The sequence below is a fragment of the Triticum aestivum genome, chromosome 2B (assembly GCF_018294505.1).
Source record: "Triticum aestivum cultivar Chinese Spring chromosome 2B, IWGSC CS RefSeq v2.1, whole genome shotgun sequence".
Lineage (NCBI taxonomy): Eukaryota > Viridiplantae > Streptophyta > Magnoliopsida > Poales > Poaceae > Triticum > Triticum aestivum.
Window position 1 is genome coordinate 60,320,450 of NC_057798.1, and position 20,248 is coordinate 60,340,697.

The window sequence follows — 20,248 nt, forward strand, 5'->3', positions numbered from 1 at the left end:
GATCATGGAGGTGTTGTAGCGGGGTGGCTCGTGCCAGTAGCTGGAGAATGATCGTGTGATGCTTGTCTTGAGTTACGCTGCACCAAAGATCATTTCCAATGTCTCGTTATCATGATGACACTCAAATGTTAAGACTAGCCATTAATGTCCATTCAAATTAAACTCACCGTGGTCCCAGGAGCAATCACTGGCATCGGCGGAGCGGTCTGACCGGACTTCTCGCACACAGACTGCACATTTGGTTTTGACGACTCAATCATACTAGTTAGTAAAGAGACAAACACCGAGCATATTTTCTTTCATTGTTCTTTGGCTAAACTCCTTTGGTGTTGCATCCGACATTGGCTTCATGTTAATTGGAACCCCTCGTCCTTCGAGGACCTGTGACGCTGTGCTTCTGCTTTATCTGGGGTGACTAAAAGGGTTTTTTGGGTTGGCTGGGCTGCGATATGTTGGGCGCTCTGGACTACTAGAAACAAGTTTACTATTGAGCATGTCTTCCCGGCTAACCCTGTGAGTTGCTTATTTAAAGCTAATGTCTTCTTCCAGCATTGGAGATTATTGACTAAGGAGGCGGACCTTGAGGCTTTTGAAGATATGGTATCTAAGATGCGGTCGACGGCTTCCTGCCTGCTGCGGCACTCTCGGACGACGTCTTAGCTTTGTCCTATTGGTTTTGGCGCTGGCCTGCGTGCCATGATAGGCTAGGGTGCCATGTAATCGTACTTGCTAGTTGTTGCTTAATACTCTATTCGTTTGGTGTTGGTGTTGTGACTCTGCCTGGTGGCTTTATTTATAAAGTCGGGCGTATGCCTTTTCTCTAAAAAAATACTCGTTTAGAAGGTAGTAGGAATCTAGAAACAACTCAGGTGGCATGGCATGTTAAAACCTACAGGGGATAGAATCACAATGAAACACGAAAGGAAGAAAGAACCACGAGAAAATCCTCAACAAACTACGGAGGATGCAGTAGTGACTATATTCAATGGTCGACGATCAAGCGATGTAAACTCACTTGGGCTGTTTTCATGTGTACTCACCGGGTCTGTTCTCCAAATTATGTTTTCATCCGGTACCATTAACCTGACCTCCAGTTCTCAATTGGATAACATGATATCAACATTTCAAGAGTTTCTGAACCTCGGGTACAAAAACGAGAACAAAAGACACCCAGATCTGGTGCTTCGACCATCACTTTCCCTTCGAGATGGTCATTCGCTATGCACCGAAATTTATTCTATATTTTCTTCATCTATCTAAATCTCTCCACCTTACTATATCATATAACAACTACTCTACTTAAAAACGAAAAGATCAGAAAACTTGATGTAAACAGTTCTAGCACCTTACTTCGCATATTTGGCAACAGGTTTCAACTGCCTGATGGCCGGTAGCTGCTCAATATCAGAAAACACCATCACAAGGTCATAATACGGTAGTAAATCCTATAGGAAGCATTCTGTTTTCTCAATTTTTTGATGGCGTCTTCTTTGATCTGGGTTTTCTAACACATTAGAAAGGCCTCTCATACTTGTTTTGGGTTGAGGCCCGGGCCAGGGGGTTGCGGATAAGTTGTTCATGTCCATCTCTACAAGCGGACACTTGGTGAGACTCCTCGACCAACCGTGGACGTCATTAATTGGTTGTTGCAAGAGTACCAATGGTGTCAAATTTCTTCCCCTTCCTCTGGACCGGCGGAAATTCAGCTACGACTTGTGATGAAGGATGGAAGACTTTTTGTGATGCGAGTCGAGATTGTCATTAGGTTGTAAATGGATCTATTGCAATACTTGTGTGAATCCATATTATAAAAGGAGATCGATTCTTCTGATAATAAGTCGACAAATTTATATGACTCATGCGCTTATGAGTTCCATCTGAAGATGCTCATTGACAAAGGATGTAACTCTTCACAAAATGATCCTCATAACCAGTATACTCCTTCGGTTTCAAGGTACAATATAGATATAAGCTTTTTCAAGTCCAAACTTCATAAATTTTGATCAAGTTTATAAAAAAATTTAAAAACATCCTCTGGTATCCTTTCCGCGTTGGGAAAAACTGCCCGTAAAATTCATACTGCCCGTAAAATTCATTTAAGGCGAACCGGGAATCGATTTTACGGGATGGTAATTTAGCACGTCTGCTAGAGATGATTTAAGCTAAGACTAGCTTGGCCATATATAATTCACTCACGTGAAAGGCAAGATGCTTAATTGCCTGACAACTGACAGCACAGTGAATTTGCAACTGCGTGTGCATAGGAAGACGTGACAGACATGCGATAGTGAGCAGGCCACGGAGGCAGCCCAGGGTGATAGATAAGAGAAACCGCACCAATAAAATACTTTGAGCGCTGAGAGCATCCCATTCCGAGAGAGCTTTTACAATTTTTAGAGATGTTAACCCTCTTCTGATCTTCTCTTCCAAACCAAACTAACCCACGAGGCGTTGCACTTGCGGACTTCCCGCCGTGATCAGATCAATCCGATCACCGGCACTGCCCACCGCTACCACCGATCGATTCATTCGCGCGCCATGGCAGCTGAAACAGATCACCACCGACGCGCTGATCACGTCGTGCTGTTCCCGTTCATGGCGCAGGGCCACCTCGCGCCGTTCCGCTGCCTCGCCGCCCTCGTGCGCCGCTGCCGGCCGGACGCCCGGGTCACCTTCGTCGCCACCTCCTGCACGGCCGAATCCCTCCGCGCCCACCTCGACGACGAAGGCATCGCCGTCCACGCCATCCCCTTCAGCCCCGCCAACGCCAGCGTACGCTCCTTCCAGCGGCTCATCGACCTCTTCCTCGCCTCCGAGTCCCTCCGTCCGGCGTTCCACCAGTTCATCGTGGAACTCAGACGCTCCGACCCCCTCGCCGACGTGCACGTCGTGGCGGACATGTTCCTGGCCTGGACGGTGGACGTCGCCCGCGGCGACCCCGGCGTCACGCACTCCGTCCTGCTCACCAGCAGCGGCTACGGCTCGGCGCTCTACTTCTCGCTCTGGAACAGCGTCCCGCTTGTCCCCAACGACGAGGATGACGAATGCTTCATCCTCCCGAGCTTCCCGGACATCAGCGTCCACCGTTCGCAGCTCACCGATCACCTCGCGGCGGCCGACGGCTGCGACTGTTAGCAGTAATCTTGATTAGACTATTAGTTAGTGCATGCGTGGCTGTTAGTTGCGTAGCTGGGTCATGGAGATATTCCAGGTAGTAGTTGTTGGGCATGCGTTTCTGTTGGAGGCTCGCCGCATCGTGCGCACGTTGGAGCGCATCGTGGGCGTCGGCCAGAGCAAACGGATCACGCATGCACCAGAGAGAGGTGGGCAGCGTCGTGTGTGTACCTGTGTTAGCCCGGGTATAAATACCCCCGTGTACTGCTTGTTGATGCATCGGTGTGAGCCAGCGATGTAGCCATTGAAAAGATAAGAAGATTAGGGCGTGCGTGCGCCCCGTGGCGGCGTTCGTGCGTCGCCCGGAATTTCTTGTATCTTGTGTCTTTCTTCTACTTCTAGCCGAGAGTGAGAGAGGGCTGCGGTTCCAACAGCGACGCGCGGTCCACCTTCATCCGCAGGCAGATCGCCGCCTTCTCACGTGCCGACGCGCTGCTCGTGAACACCGCCGAGAAGCTGGAGCCAAAGGGATTAAGCATGCTTAGGCAATGGCTCCACAATGTCCCGATATTCCCGGTCAGGCCGCTGCTCCGGGCAGCAAGATCGGCATTGCCGGAGAAGGCGACAACGACTAGCCCCATCTTGGCTTGGCTCGGCAAGCAACCCCCAGGCTCGGTGCTGTACGTGTCGTTCGGGTCGCTGTACACGATCTCCACGTCGCAGGCGACGGAGCTGGCAATGGGGCTAGAGAACGGCAGCGAGTCGCCGACATGAACGGCAGCGAGTCGCCGTCGTCGGGTCTGCCGGAGGGGTTCGTGGAGAGAATGGAGGCGGCAGGGCGCGGGCTGGTGGTGCAGTGCTGGGCACCGCAGGTGGAGATCCTGGCGCACCCTGCCACGGGCGCCTTCCTGACACACTGCGGGTGGAACTCGGCGCAGGAGAGCCTCGCAGCCGGCGTGCCGATGGTCGGGTGGCCGCTCTCAGCGGAGCAGTTCTACAATGCCATGTTGCTAGCGGAGGAGATGGGGGTGTGCGTGGAGCTGGCGCGCAGCGCGTCGGCGGCCATGACGAGGGACGAGGTGGCGGAGGCGGTGGAGTGGGTGCTCGGCGAGACGTCCAGAGTGCGCGCCGCGATGAGGCGGAAGGCCGCCGAGGTGAAGGAGGTGATCGACGCTGCTACCGACGGCGACTGCGATGAGTCGTCGCTGGGAGTGACCCGGAGGTTCTTGGAGGCGATGGCACGTACGCGATGATGGGATAGACGTCACGGTTCGATTGGCTGCATAGTGCTATTCGATTAGGGGTGATACGGATCCGATACTGCTCCTACCACTTCTATTTCCATATTTTCAAAACGAATATGAATATCAATACAGATGTTATCAGATATGAATGCGGATCGGATGTTATTCGAATACAGATACATATTGGATGTTAGTTGATTCGGAACGGATAGGAATAATAGCGACATATTGCTTAAGAAAATTAGTGGATAGCTATGTGACATTATATAATCGACTTCAATGTACAATAAGACAACGATAAATATATCCACCAGTCGACTGGCGGTTTGCTTCAAATCCGCACGACTTGATAGCCGTCCGATCCGGATCCAACGGCCCGTGTCGCCCCTGGTGCGCGCAGCGCGGGTGGCGGTAGCCGTTACCATCGCTGTGTGTCGCTGACTAGTGGGTCCACTGGAACCGCCCATATCGCCCAATGCCACGATCCCCACTCGCCCCCTCTCGCCGTTCGCCCGCACTACTTCTTCTTCCTCTGCTTCGGGCCTGTCCATTCGAATCTCCTCTCGCTCCCCTCCCCCTCGTGCGCGACGGTTGCTGCTGGTGGCGCGTTCCGGTTCGCGGCGGACGGCGTCTGAATCCGCGGTGAGGAACGCATTCCCCGCCCCTGTTTTCCTTCCTCTTTTTGCTCCGCTGCTCTGGTCCGCCATTGATTTAGGTTGGAGCCGTCGAATCTGGTAGATTGTTGTTCCTATTAGGTTAGATTAAGGCCGGCTTCTAATTTCTGAGTCGACGTTGAGCAGCCCATCCCCCATTCCCCCACCCATCCACCCGCCCCGCTCTGTATTTCCTGTTGCTCCGCCTCCATGCTTCGCCGTTGATTTTTGGTGCTCGGACTCTTTGATTCTGGCGGTTGTTGTTGCTATTAGGCTAGGTTATGTCGCCTTCTAAGTTCAGTTTGAATATGGTTCGGACATCTGGTTTAATTTTGTGGTAATCGTGGGTGTCGATAGGTCTTAGTGGTGGTAAGTGTGGTTGGTTCTAATAGGGATTTTGTTATGGTGTTACTGTTGTGGATGTGGTTGTTTAGGACATCCAATAATGTTTGGTGTTTATGAATTTCAAGTTGTGCATCAGTGGATGAGGATTTAAAAAGCAACCCTAAGTTTTTTCACATAATGTTGTTTTATGTTGGTTTTGTTAGATGCGGTTTGTCCATTGATTAGGCTTTTGTGCTGCTCCAATTAGCTTGTTTACAATGCTTGATTTGCTTGTTATGTCTTGTTCTGTTCAATTATCATGATGTCTATATTGAACTTACCAACTATATTGCACTCAAATTACCAGATGCTTTAAACTCTGTTATTTATCAGTGTTGTCTTGTTATGGTTGAATTATCATGGTGATGGTTTTACACTTACCTCTGTCATCTTACCGTAGTTACCATAAGTTTTTGCTAGACTAACTATATGCAGCACAACGCTTATTTCTCATTCATTTTGTTTTGGTTGGGTTATTAATGAGCATGTGTGAATGCTATTTCTTATCATTGGTAATTTGGTTGTAACTTACCAATTGCATTATGCCTCAATTATTAGTCTCACATGCTTTTTATATACCTGTGCTATCTGTTTTACTTTTTTTTAGCATGTGCGACCAATTTGCAGTTTGCTTGTTTCCTTTTATCAGCTGTATTATTGCTTTGTCAAACACCGGTTTTATAAACAATGTATTCCTTTTTTTCCTACGTGTCAGGGAGACAATGCCGAGGAAGCGTAAAGGAGATGGCGATGGAATCGATGAGGTTCCTTCAAAAAAGGCGAAACGCCCTCCTCCGCGGAACAGAGCCTCACCCAGTTCGCTTCTTCTAGCATGCAAGGACATGAATGATGACAAGAAGGGTGCCATTGATGATATGGATTTAACTAGCCTTCGAAATATCCAATGTGACCATCTATTCAACAATCTCAGTGTGTGGCTTGTTGATCTCTACGACCCCAATTCGCATGAGGTGGTCGTACCAGGCCGAGGCAGGCTTCCGGTCAATGAAGAATACGTGCATCGTGTTATGGGTGTGCCGCGTGGAGGGAATGATGTCCCTTAAAACCTCCCATCTGAAACTGATATTGAGTTAGGGCTTGAGTTGTTTGGCGAGCTCAGATATGCCCCTAAAATGACTGATCTTGTTGATCTCATAAAGGGTTCTGAAAATTCTGATGACACTTTCAAGCGTATGTGGCTTCTGCTTGCGGGGAATACAGTCATTACCCCGACCACCTCCAACAAAGTTAGCCCCCGTTGGTATGCTGTGCTGGTAAGTTTTTTTATGAATATGTCATTTTCTTTCTTGTGTGCCTGATAACTTTACTATATGTCAGTGTGATAACTTTCATATTTTTTGTGGTGCATTCGGTGAACTTCAGTGCTGTTTTTTATATTGCAGTGTGACATCAATGGTGTTAAAAATCTCAATTGGTCCAAATTTATTGCTGATGAACTGCACAAGGCGCTGTTGAAACGCAAGCCTACCAGGGGTTGCCTTCTTTTCTACAATTTAAGTGACGATGCTTTCCTCTTACCTTCTCTTTTGTCATTTGTCATTTTCTTTGTCATTTTGTGGCTGATTTTTGTAAGTGTTTACCATGGCGCTTGTGTTTTTCTTATCAACTATTGTACATTCATGCGATTGATCTTTCTGGACTTGGCATCGAACTGCCTGATGGTCCTTTTCCCATCAATGTATGGACAAAGAAGCTGATAACTCTTGTCCTCAACAAGGATGTTCAGGCTGACAAAGTTTCTTTCGGGAAACTACCGGTAATATATATCTATGTTTTTCAGTTCACAGTCTGCTTTGCAACTGCACTTTATTTTCATTGTTTTTTTGTTGTTACTTATCTGTGATGGCTACATGTTTTTCCAGTTGAAGCCTGAGTTTGGCATGAATTTCTGTATGTTTGGTAGTCTGGAAGGTCTTGACAAGTTTATGCGTGTTCATACTGCCCCAAGCTGCAGTGAAGAGGTGAGCATGTAACCTAGTTTCTTGATTTTTTTTTTGCTATTTTATGTTCTTTCATTGGCTGATAAATTATTTTTTGCACCCATTGTGGTTACCCTGATTTGTTGCCAACTTGTCACTCTTTACTAATCTGGATGATTTCCATTGTGGCATATCCTCTATATAAAATAATAATTATGATGCAACCATGTGATAATTATTAGTGCAATGCCTTGATAACTTTGCAGCATTTCTGTGATAACTTGATATCATGATAATTTTTGGTTGCATTTATTATGATGATTGTAGCATTCCTGTGATAACTTGATATTCATGATAACTTTTGTTGCATTTTTGTGATAACTTACTAGTTATTTCCATTCTTTTTTCATTTTTTTATGTTGAACAGAAATTTGCCAAATCAACTCAGATAGTTGCTCGATTCACGTCCGCCATGGCTGGCATCCTAGGCAATCTTGTGGAATCATTCACCGCTTTAGATGATGAGGGCCATTCACATGCATCCTGTCAGCTAGACGCTGGATTGAACGTTATCTCCTCTGCCGCCCGTACGACGTCAAGGACTACGCGGTCATCGCAAGGCAGGCGGACAGAAAGTGATGGAAAGAATGTGGCTGAAGATTCTGACAGCGATGACGATTATCACGGAGGCGATGATTCTGATTCTGACGCTGACTCTGATGATGATGATGATGACTATCGAGTTGTTCGTCGTCGCCCTAAAGATCCTTTTGTTGCTTCAGGCAGTGGTACCGTGGATGTAGACATGGGCAGCGGTCCAGCTGCTGATGAGACCACACATCTTGATGGTGCAACTGTCAAAGCCCATGATGGCACAAGACCAAATGTTGAAGACACCCCTGTCCGCCCTGTCGGCGATAACCTCGTTGAGTCTCAAATCTTACTCACTGGAACATCTCATGCAACATCCGTCAAATCAGGTGATCGAGGGCTTAGCCAGCAAGGTCTGACAGACACGCAAGCTGAGGCGGCCACTGACTCTTCTGTCAAGCGGTGCCGTGCTGAGCTTTTGAAAAATTTGGCTTACCAGAGGCGCAAGAAGCTGATGCTACCATCACCCCCCCGTTCAGCTTCACCAACTGTGCCATCACCCCCCCGTCCAACTTCACTAGTTGTGCCTGCCAGCCCATCGCAAAGGCCGTCTTCACCAATTGCACTGTCAGCATCTGAGATTCATGAAGCTGTGAAGAAAGTTGTGGTCCAGGAGCTTGGTATACGCGTGGCTGCAAAGGGAACCGGTGCCTCCGTCCCACTGTCCACCTTGCGGAAAGAGGCCCCACGCAGGTGAATTATTATTTTCCAATGTCCTTCTTATCAATTATGTGCCTGAAACAACATGGTAAATATAGTTGTTTGAGTAAGGTAGTTTGGGTAATTTCATGCCGGTGATCAACTTGCTTATTTTTCATCTGCAGGGCCCCCTGGTAATTTAGAGTTACCAATCTTGATAGTTTTATGTGCTTGTAAGATTTGGTTATTTTTTTCATTCAGTGCACCTATGAAACAAGTTGCTGCTGCTAAGGGTTCTCCAAGTGTACCAGGAAAAAGGTGTTCACATACCTATCTAGTTTGCAGTTATTCAAAAATAATTGTTGGTTTTTTTGTTCATATGATTTGATAACTTTATATTTCTAGTCCTTGGTAACTTTGTAATTTTTTTCCTTGGATGCTACTTATACCTGAAGTATGTGACATCCTTTTTTGATTGAAGCATGTGGTAACTCAGGTTTAACAACATGTGTAATCTCACTACTACCCTTGTATACTGATTTTTTCAGTCGTTCAAAAGATAAAAGTGCAATGAAAAAGGTGAAATTCGCCAAGACCAGATCCTCTCCACGACTAAGGGCAACATTGTCGCAGACAACGTCATCGGAGACAACAGAAGTTATCCATCTTGATGAATCTCCCACGGCGACATCTCCGTCTGAAAAAGCAGCAACATCTAGCGAGGGTGCATCTGATGCTGTTGCGGCGACATCGGCTGGTGTTTCTGATGACGCTGTTTTTCAGCTAGCTACAACAACTGTTACTGCTGCTATTGAAGATATCGCCAGCATGGCTGTAGCGATTGAATGCGAAAATGAAGTCGTCCCTAATATAGCGCATGATGGAAGTGAAGGTAGTTCAGTTCGCCATCACATTTGTTTTTTGTTTCTTGTATTTTTATGATGTTTTTTGTTGACGATATGTTTAATCTTTTTCCGCTGTAGCTGAGAAAGTTGTGGGAAGTACCAGAGACAATATGCCTACTGATACGGCTACAACTGGAGGTGAAAAGAATGATGCCGATAATCCTGTTGTCACAGGTTGGTAACTTAATTTTCTTATGTTGATAACTTGTCTGTCTAATACATGATAACTCAAGATATTGTTTCTGGCACTAACAAATACAATGTCATCTACATGTTTTCCTGATGCCTTTTTTCCTTATTTGTGTGTTACTTGTGATGTTTTGAAGCAGTAGCTGACCCTGCATTGGAGTTGAGCACCCCTGGAGCTGGAAACTACGATGGTAATTTTACGCCACCCAGCTGCTCTCTTGGGCTGGATGCCATCTTTGGTGCGAGTCCTCAAGTGCCACCATCTACTGAAGCAACCGCAACGGCTCAAGTTGCACCAACGTTGGCTCAAGTACCACCTGCAGCACCAGAAGCACCTGCGGCGGCGCCATCTGCTCAAGTACCACCTGCAGCACCAGAAGCACCTGCGGCGGCGCCATCTGCTCAAGTACCACCTACAGAACCAGCTACTTGCCCTGACGTCGTTCTAGGGCTCGCAGCTCCTGTTGATGCTGACTCGAAGGGCAAGGCAGTGATGAAAGTTACCAAGGCTCAACCAGTTGCTTGGGCTCCGCCACCCAACAACTCTGGTAAGTGAAGACCTTGTGTCTTCGCTTTTATGTCGCGAGAGTGATGGATTGAGATATGTCAGTGTTCATCGTATTGTTTTGTGCCTTGGTGTGCTCTTTTTATTTATGTGTTTGGAACTTTCTATCATTCCGTGTGTATGGATGAATGTAATACTACTTATATGCTTTGTGTGATGTAAATGAACATATGTGCTTTCAGTACCCGTAATATATATTTCTGTTGTGTCCGCTACAATATTTTGTACGATGCTAGCATAGACGATAAGTCCATCCTCCTCCCCCCGTGTAACTTTGTCAGTTTTGAAAGCCGGTGTTATCTGTTACTGACTTTTATTAAGCGCGTGATACGTACATCTCCTATCATTACCTATTTATTTTCCTTAATTCATTGTCATGCTTACAAAACAATACTGTACTCGTAGTTATTCATATGAACTTTTTCATTACTCCTTCAATTTTTTCTAATCACCCTGATAACTCCATATGACATATCTTGGTAACTCAAATGTTCAAATCATGTCAATTTATGATCCATTGACACCATAACTCCAGCCATATGCATTCTTTACCAATTCTGGGCTATACAATTCTTTTTGATCTTCTTTTTAACATGTTATGATGATTAGTTTATATCACAGCTGTTCCTCGTTATGCACCAGTGTTATCTAATTTGTTCCTTAAAAGGTCCATACATGTGTGCTGGTAATCCACATTCACATTGCCTGGTATCTTCTATATTGTGTTCCTGATAACTTCTTGTATCTTGTCTCAATTTTTAATACCTGATTTTTTTTGCAACAATTTATGTTGTTTATCACTACTGTTCATGTCCTCATCGCTCTTTTTTTATTTAAGTAACACCGGAAGCTGGTCGTGTGCAAGTGTATGATGTTGAGATTGACGATGATGAGGTTCTCATGTGATGGGAAGAATTTGAACATGGCAATCCAGCATTAAAAGGGAAATCTAATGTTCAAATAGGTGATTTTTTTCTGCTCCATGAACATTGCAACCCTTGCACAAACCACTTTCTTTGTTTTTTCAATTATGGACCACCACTTGATAATCAAAACATGTGGCAGTTGATATGTTTTGACCCATCACTTGATAATTCTTTCTCCCATCTGATGATAATTCATGGTTTTTCCTTTTTTCCGTTTCTACCAGACAACCCCCAAAGTCCAACATTTGTTACACCAGAGTTACCACCTCGCACAGAGCATTTAGTACGCAGTTCAACACCTAAATCCTTTATTCGGAAAGTTAGGGTCACCCACCCGTCCAAATACCTGCTCCCACCTTTTGCCACCCTCACACCGAGCGAGGAGGAAGAGTACGTTTATAATGAAGTTATCAAGCATACTACTGATTCTAACTCTAAGATTAAAGAGTATGTTTCCATCCTTTTTCTCATCTTTCTTAACACAAATCATTATTTTGTGCGCCTTTTTTAAATGTATTTTTTAAATCTTTTTTTTGTTTTTTGTTTTTTGTAGTGTTAGGGTCATCAACATTGATGGTAGGTGGGTTACCCTTGGTGAGCTTGCCAATTGTGTGAAGGGAGTTGGGCAACTATCAACCAGCATTGCCGAGTTACATGTTCGCGTTCTCCAGTATAAGGAAACGCCAAACAGGCTCATCTTCCCTTGGGTGCTCTCTGTGTATCTGTTGTTAGGAGACTTCAAATCCAAGTGTTTACTGAAGTATTTTCGACGGGACAAGTTTTACATTCTTAGTCACCAGGATCAGGTATGTTATGTTTGATGGATCTGGTAACTGTACAGTTAGTGTCTTGGTAACTTCTTGATAATATCATGTAACTTCCTGTTATTTGCGGATATTGTTTGTTCTTAACGTCATGATAACCTGTTTCATGCACACTGGTAACTTTTGACCTTTCTGCCCTGATAACTTGTTTTTCTAGTTGCCTCCCATGTGAATTTCATGACCATTTGTTATCTTGGTAATTTTGTTTCTTTTCCAACTACTTTTATGCTTACTGCCTTTTAAAATTTTTCAGCTGCTATTCCCTGCTTTGCAAAAGTTGGGCCGCGGTCCAGATGACGGGCATTGGTATGTGTTGTCACTAAATCTTAGGGCGAAGCGGTTTGAAGTTCTAGATTCATTGTGTGACCAAGATAGTCCTTCTCTTCTCGAGCATGCGACAAGATACATGAACGCAATAAAGAAGGCCTGGTTGATAAATTACAAGGACTCGCATAAGCAGATCGAGGACTATGAACTTGTGTACATTGATGTGTTGAAACAGGAAAATGGGTTAGTTGTGGATTACTCACTCTCTTTTTAACATCCCAACTACATGTTTGTCATCCCTGTTTATTTTGACCCGGTCCGAAACTCCAATTAAACTGATTTTGTGTTGTTTTTTTCATCATAAATGTTTCAGCATTGATTGTGGATTTTTCGCCTGCACGTACCTTGAGGTGTGGGATGGCAAAAATGTTCCAGCCTTAACTCATGAACAAATTCCAGCTCTCCGGAAAATTATGACATTGAGGTGGTTAGATCATTATCAAAACAAATGCAAACAGTGGCGCTATCATCTGTTCGGCAGCGGGTGATGAGGTGATATTTTTTTTACTACAGTGTGATAAGTTCTACCAAACTGTGATGATAACTTTTTTATTTGAATCTGTCATGACAATGCCATGGAGCAAAGTGTTGACATGTTGTTTTACTATAGTATACACAGTCCAAAATCACTGACTATATGATATAATTCACTACTGTGATTATAATTTGTTCATAAGCAATTTTTAGAAGTGCAAGGAGGACTAATTTTTTGTCCATAAGTAATACAATGCAGTGCTGGTAGCCTTCAAAAAATGTAGATATAAAAACATTGGCTTTTACAAATCCATGTCAATTCCATCATACATTGCTGGTAACTGGCATAATAATGTACTGATAGCTTGGTTAAGAAATAAAAATTTTGGATTTACAAATCCATGTCAATCCCATCAAACATTTGCTGCTAACTGGCATAACAGGGTACTGATAGCTTGCTTAAATTATAGAGATACACTTGCTTTGCATTACAAAGCCATGATAAAATCTACGATACAATGCTGATAACTGGAATGTTATGGGGCTCGTAGCTTGCATATTATGGTCCATGAAAAAAATGCAGCCTCCATCTTCCATTTTAATAGCACCTTCTTCATTTATCTTGCTAGGGGAGATTTGCATGTGCGTTTGTCAAGTTCCAGATTCCCGCACACACCACATTTCCTTTTTGTCTTTGGTTTTGCAATCTCAAAACCTGATTACTTTCTTTTTGACTTTGGCCGCCCTTTCGTTATAGTCTTGGGAGGGTCTAGTATCAACTTTGCGTTTGAGGATGGAGCTGCATCAGGATGTGGGGGCTAGATGACAAAAGCGTGATTGTTTTTGCTAGCATGTATCGTCACCCGCACACTTTCTTGATGTGTGGCAGGGTTACCCTGTCGCTGCACATTAGTAGCACTTTCTTGTTGTGTGGCGGTGTTCTCCTGTTGATTCACATTAGTGGCACTTGTTTGCTGTGTGGCTGGGTTCTCTGGATGTCTTGCATCGGGGGCGTTTTGGTGATGTGTGACAGGGTTGTCTTCATTCATCCGCCCCACATGTATCGAGCAGGGATCCGACTGTCCTTGAAACGATCCTTTTGCTTCTTCCTTTTCCTTTCTTGCTTTTTTAAGTTGATTGTTCTTCAGGATTTCAAGCTCCTCCTTGAAATTAGGTGTTTTCTTGCCAATCTGGTCCCGTCATCTGTTAGGCAAGCATCTTTGGCCGATGCCTTAAATTCTATAAGAATTGACGTGTATCGCATGACGCTTTTCCCCTCCTCTGGCATCGACTTCTTAACTGTCGGCTGTTCGAAATCAGGTTGAATAAGATCCTCCTTTGGATCCCATGTCCACCTCTTTAGGATGTACTTTTCAGGTATCTCGTATACCCCAATTTGGTCCATAACTCGTAGTACGTGCGTGCACAGTAGCCCGTCACGATCAAACTTGCAGCAACTACACGAGTATGTCTCTTCAACCATGTTTGCTTGCACATGGTAGTCCCTGTCTCCATATTTCGGTATTATCCCACGTACTGAGCTGACCTTGAAAGTACCATCATCCAATGTGTCGCATCTGTATGCTGATTTCACCTTCATCTCCACCTAGAACTTGCAAAACAAGTTATGTGTGTATAGCCCCCACACCTGCATCTCCAGCGGGTTCATCAAGTACATTTCGGTTTCTTTGTACACTGTTTCCAACTGCTCTTTTTACACGCTAGCCATCACCTTATCCTGTATCGCAGTGTACTGTTGTGCGAATTCGACCAGTGAGTTGTTTGGGTTGACATACTTCTTAAGCACAGAGTTAAATCCCTCGCTTCTTGCCGTGGTCTGCAAGAACAGGAAAAAGTCATGCATATAGTATACCGGGACCCAACACTTCCTGTTCTCCCACAGCCATTGGAAATGCTCGTTGTCAGTCTAGCCATACGCTTCCATCACCACCCACCACTTGTGCTCAAACTCCTCAACTGCATTCATAATATAAACATGGTAACATCAAGTATTGGAGGATGGTAACATCTGTTCAAACATAGCTGGTAACTAGGAACACCAATGCCGTTGATAATTATGTCACACACACATGGTTACTTTAGTTGAAGGATCATGGTAAGTACTTTGCAGACAGGATAAGATTTTCTTTTCCAAAGCGAATACAACTCTGTGTGTGTAGTACAAGTAACATTTTTAACTAGCAACAAAAAGATACTCATATCAATCAGACTAGCTGGTGATTAAAAAGTTTTGTTGTAACTAGTGGAGTGAACAACTGAAATGTGTACATCAAACATGGACATTATAGGGGTAGTACAGAAAGCAACTAATGTAGGTAATTTTGTTATAATCCTCTGGTAGCTTGTCACTTTGTTAGATGGTAACTGTTGTTATCATGCATCTAAACCAATTTTCTATATGCCCATTTTTCTGTGTTTTAAGCTAGTGAGGGGTGGGAAGTAAAATACCAGTCAGGCTGTTGTCAACACAATCCTTGAATCCATTGTTTAGTGGGTCATTGTCAGCCATCAGCTTTCCAAGCTTCTCCTGTGCTTTTTTCATTATATGCCAGCGGCAATTCCTGTGTACTATCCCGATGAACACCTCATCAATAGCACTCCTCATTGCAAAATCTTGATCTGTTATTATGTTTTTTGGCGCAATTCCACCCATTGCATGCAAGAATGCATTAAACAGCCACACAAAGTTACCAAATAGTTCGTTTCGAACAAACCCACAACCAAATTGGATCGACTGCCCATGGTTATTAATGCCAATGAAGGGTGCACAGGGCATTTTGTACATGTTTGTCATGTATGTTATGTTAAATGAGATGACATCATTGTATCTAGCATATGCCCTGCGCGACGCACCATCTATCCAGAATAAATTCTCCACTCTGTCCTCATCATCAAGCTTTATTCTCCAATAGAAATCTAGATCTTGTGCCTTCATATCTTGGAAGTACGAGATTGTGCTCCCCACATCAGCATGGCGGTACTCCATCCGGAATTTAGCTCGCTGGTTTGCGATGTCCTTTGTTGTGTATGGTACATCTTTAGGATTCCCGTAGAACCATTCTATTAGTTGCATCTGTCTGGCTGTCTCTATGTTGCATCCGTGCAATATCTTCAAGAAGTCATGCTCACCTTTTGGAATGTTCCTATGTGATGATAGGAACTTTGTCAAGGACGGCTTTCTTATTAGAGGGTGGTTGTGGTCGTCGTTGAAGCGTTTGACTCTCCACCACGCATCCGTGTGGGTGATGTAAAGGTGGGCCGGACATCCCGACCTTACAACCTTCCCTCTTTTCCTCTTCTTCACGATGCCTTTTGGGTCCTGCACATCCTCTGTCTCTTCCTTGTTTGTTTTTGGCTTGCCGTATTTCCCACAAACCAGGAGGACTCTGCTTACAGTATTGTCTTTGATTGTTTTTTTGTATTCCACTCTCATTCCAAACCCATGTCTCTGTGCATATTGCCTGTAGTGTTCATAAGCTTCCTCAAAAGTATCAAACTTCATCGTTTCATCAGGAGGTTTCGGTGTGGAGTATGCCTCGGTATTTTTGTCTCCCTGTTCAGCATTCTCTCCCCCTATTTCTGGACTCGCTGGCTCGCTGACTGAATGATCAAAGAAGCTTTCTCTCCCCCCTATGCTGCTAGTAGTCGGTTCTTTGCTTGTTTCTCGAACCATCGGGATGCTTCTAGAAGTAGCACCTGTAATGTTTTTGAAAGATGTTATTTTGTGTTATATTTTTTTGCATGCCAAAACTAGTGGTAACTTGTACTCCAGTTGCTTGGTAAAGTTTGCATCCATTAAGATGTTTTTTTGTAGCTGTAAAGTGAAAGCATGTAATTCCAATTGCAATACATATTGCATGATAATTCGTATGCAGTAAGTGAGGTAACTGTGCCTAAATTCATGGTAACCAGTGAAAGCATGTAATTCCAATTGCAATACAGATTGCATGATAATTTGTATGCAGTAAGTGTCGTAATTGTACCTAAATTCATGGTAACCTGTGTGCATCAAGCTACGTCATTTTTCAACTGTTTCATGGTCAATGTGATAGTTGTAAATAACCTAAGGTGGTAGTTGCAATTCAAGTACGATGGTAACAAATTTGTGTACAAAATTGTGGTAGCATGGTAAATGTTTTACCTTCATCTGTTTTGGCAGAACCAAAGCTTGCCGTGTGTGCATATTCACACTGTTGGTTTGTCCCCACACCACTCATCATGACATCCACATTACCCCCGTTGTCATGCGCCATTTTCTTGTGTCGTAGCACCTTCTAGTACATATGATTGCACCAATTAATTTTCCACAATTACTAGCAATCTTGATTATTTTTCACAACAACTATATTTTTTCCTTCTAATGCCATGATAACTTCTGTTTTATAACAGGTATCGTTTTGGCAGTAACCAGCATATGGGAGTATGGCAGCGACAGTTTCTTTGAACCTCATTTCATGAACATCATTTTTTATCAAAAAAGAATGGTGGCAACAATGTAAATCAACACATGGTATTCTTGTAGTGTTTTTAGCACCTTTGGTTCTGAGTTTTTCCTGGTAATTTGTAATGAATTAGCATGATAACTTGTTCTGACATGGGTGTGTTCAATATATAAAGGAAGAAAGGGATCTTTTTTTATGTTGAATAAGTCTTACAGGATGCTGATTACTCAATGCACACACTCTGGTAATCTATTTTCAATCGAGATGGTATGTCTGTTTTAATGAGAAAATTCATACATGTATTTTCTAACTTAACTGTAAAAGATGAAATTTAGTCAATCTTTTTGTTGGTAACCTGACTGAATTTGAGTGGTAACTCAATTTCAACATAGGAATTACACACATGTAGTAAAAATACTACCTTTTTGCATGCTTTAGTTCTTGTTGTTTTTCCCCATGTTTTTCCCCCTTGATTTTATTGGTATCAAATGCAAATGCAGCATGGGTATAGAGGTTGAATCACTTACCTCCTTTCTTTTTTGACTGACTATGACGAAATTTGGACGAATTGATGATAACCCCTGTGATGTTCTTGTGGTAAACCGGGGCCCTCCCTCAAATCCTTGTGTTTTGGTGGTGTTTTTTCATGGTTTCCTTTTTTTGGTGGATCTGATCTGGCGTCGATGTTGCCGGCGATGGTGGTGCGTCGGGGAGAGAGGAGAGAACTGATCGGGGCAGGTGGCTGTTTCTTGTGATGGAGGTAAGAAACTAGGTTTTGGGTGGTAAGTCACGTGCAGGAGGGGGGAGGTGGGCCAAATTGGGCCTCAATGCGTTGCGCGGGGAAGGACGCAGTAGGGGGGAGGTGGGCCTAGCGAGAGAAGTCTGTGTCGTGGGTGGAGCTGCCGAATTGGATCACGCGCGGGGAAGGACGCAGGTTCCTGATCGTGCGGATCTGTCGCTAACCACCAGTCGGCTGGTGGTTAGTCGCATCCATAAGACAATGATAAATAGGTTTATCAATAAATACTAGTGTAATGCATAGTAATTTCTAACTTTAATCATACAAAGAGTAAAATTTGACTACTTATTTGGCTTTTATGTTTGATAATTGGCATATTGGGCTAGAATTTCAAAAATTACCTCCCACAATCTAATTCATATACAGATATATCCACTTCCATATCCATATTTGTGTCAAAATCTCATACAATATATTTTTTAAAAATTAAATTAAATTCGGATACAGATAATTTCCATTTTCATTTTAGTTCCGATGCAAATGTTTTGGATATGAATAGGCATTTTCACGAATATGAATATCGGATATTTAGGATTATCCACTACCAATTTCCACCCCTACTTTTAGATCATGAGAATTTTCATGTGTTATCAGATCAAGTTGTATATGAGAATTCGGGGACAATTGAGTGTAAAGTCGCTGCACCGGTGAGTTGAGTTAATTCCATAAAACCACAACAATTATGTTGTCGTTAGCGAAAAACCATCATTTTATATTTTTTGACACACTACAGACGCGCAGACGCTCATCTAAAATGCACCGAATGTAATGTTAATCGGTGACAAAAACACTGGATTCATGTTGACCATCGATCTACACACACAGATGCCACATGACCATCCCTAATATTAGGACATCTTCATAGCTGATCCACAAATTTTCTCCCACATCTGTACGTGGAGAGAGGGGGACAATCCACACACACAGATGCAAGAGCCCGCCATTCAAACTTAATCTTCCGTCTCGACTGCTCGTCTGCATTTCGGACATCGCTGCTCCCCGTGCTTCCCTCCCCTCGGCCGCTTGCCTTGTCGCCCGGTCCCTTCCCCTCCTTTCGCCACCGGTCGTCTGCTCCGAAACACTTGCCATTGACCAGCGGGATCATGGATCACCCATATCCGCAGCCTGTTGGACCATGGAAATAGGCCATTGCAGCCCATTTAAGCCCACATGCTTGTTCGCTTAAAGACATAAAGACTTTTTATCATTTGAGCGAAACAATCGTCACTGTTTTGTTGTAATTGTAGGACTCTTAATTTTTGTTTTGTTGTAATTGCATATCTCAAGCCGAAGAGGATTGGTAGTATTATGTCCATTTTGTTGAAAACATGAGGTCAAAATAAAGAAGGTTGCAGCTGAAGGGCAAACTGAAGTTATTCTTGTGTATCTTTCATGTAAGACTATTTGTATTGTAATTCCACAATTTTGAAATGATTTTCTGAAACATAATATTGCGAGACTCGATTGAGCTATTTGTGTTATTCTTTTGCCATATATGATATGCCACTTAGATTAGGCAGATTTTTTTAAAGTGTGCACACCCTCCATTTTTTCCCTGGGTCCGCCACTGACCCCGCCCCATTCTTCCCTCTAGCTCCCCTCACTTCTTGGGGAAGGTCTGACTATGCTGTGGGGGTGGTTGTTCGGATCCAATGGGCTCGGGCGGTCAGCGTGGTGCGCCGGTCTGGCGGTGGCGCTGGCTACTCTAGGTCGTGTGGACGGGGGTGGCGGCGTGTGGTGGCCAGGCCATCGACCCTGGTGTGTGGCGTTCGTTTCTAGGCGGATTTGTAGCGGTTGTGCTCGATCTGTCCGGGAGCGGCTTGGCGCAGGGGTGGTGGTGGCATGGTGTGCATTGTTGTGGCTTCCAAAGCCCTCGCTGCAGTAGTGCAGGTGGTGCTGGCGTCAACGCAGGCAGTCCACCATGGTGATGTGGTCCTGAGCGTCATTCCTTTCCTTTTGGTCTGGCTCACCATTGCAGAATCCATGCGGAGCTACGGCTGATCTCGCAAGGTTCGTTGTGGTCTGGCTTCTCCCTAGGGTCAGAGATGGTAAGGCATAAGGCTTAGGGCGAAAGCCTTGTTCTTCGGCAGGGGTCGTTTTTTGGCGATGTTGGAGCCCATGGGAGTCCTCCTCCTTGAGGCATTGTCGAAG

The 20,248-nt window shown here is 44.2% G+C and overlaps 1 pseudogene; it reads left to right on the forward strand.

Moving 5' to 3' along the window:
- The first annotated feature begins 2,450 nt into the window (after positions 1–2,450).
- LOC123040422 (UDP-glycosyltransferase 92A1-like) lies at positions 2,451–4,501 on the forward strand (annotated as a pseudogene).
- Positions 4,502–20,248: the final 15,747 nt, after the last annotated feature.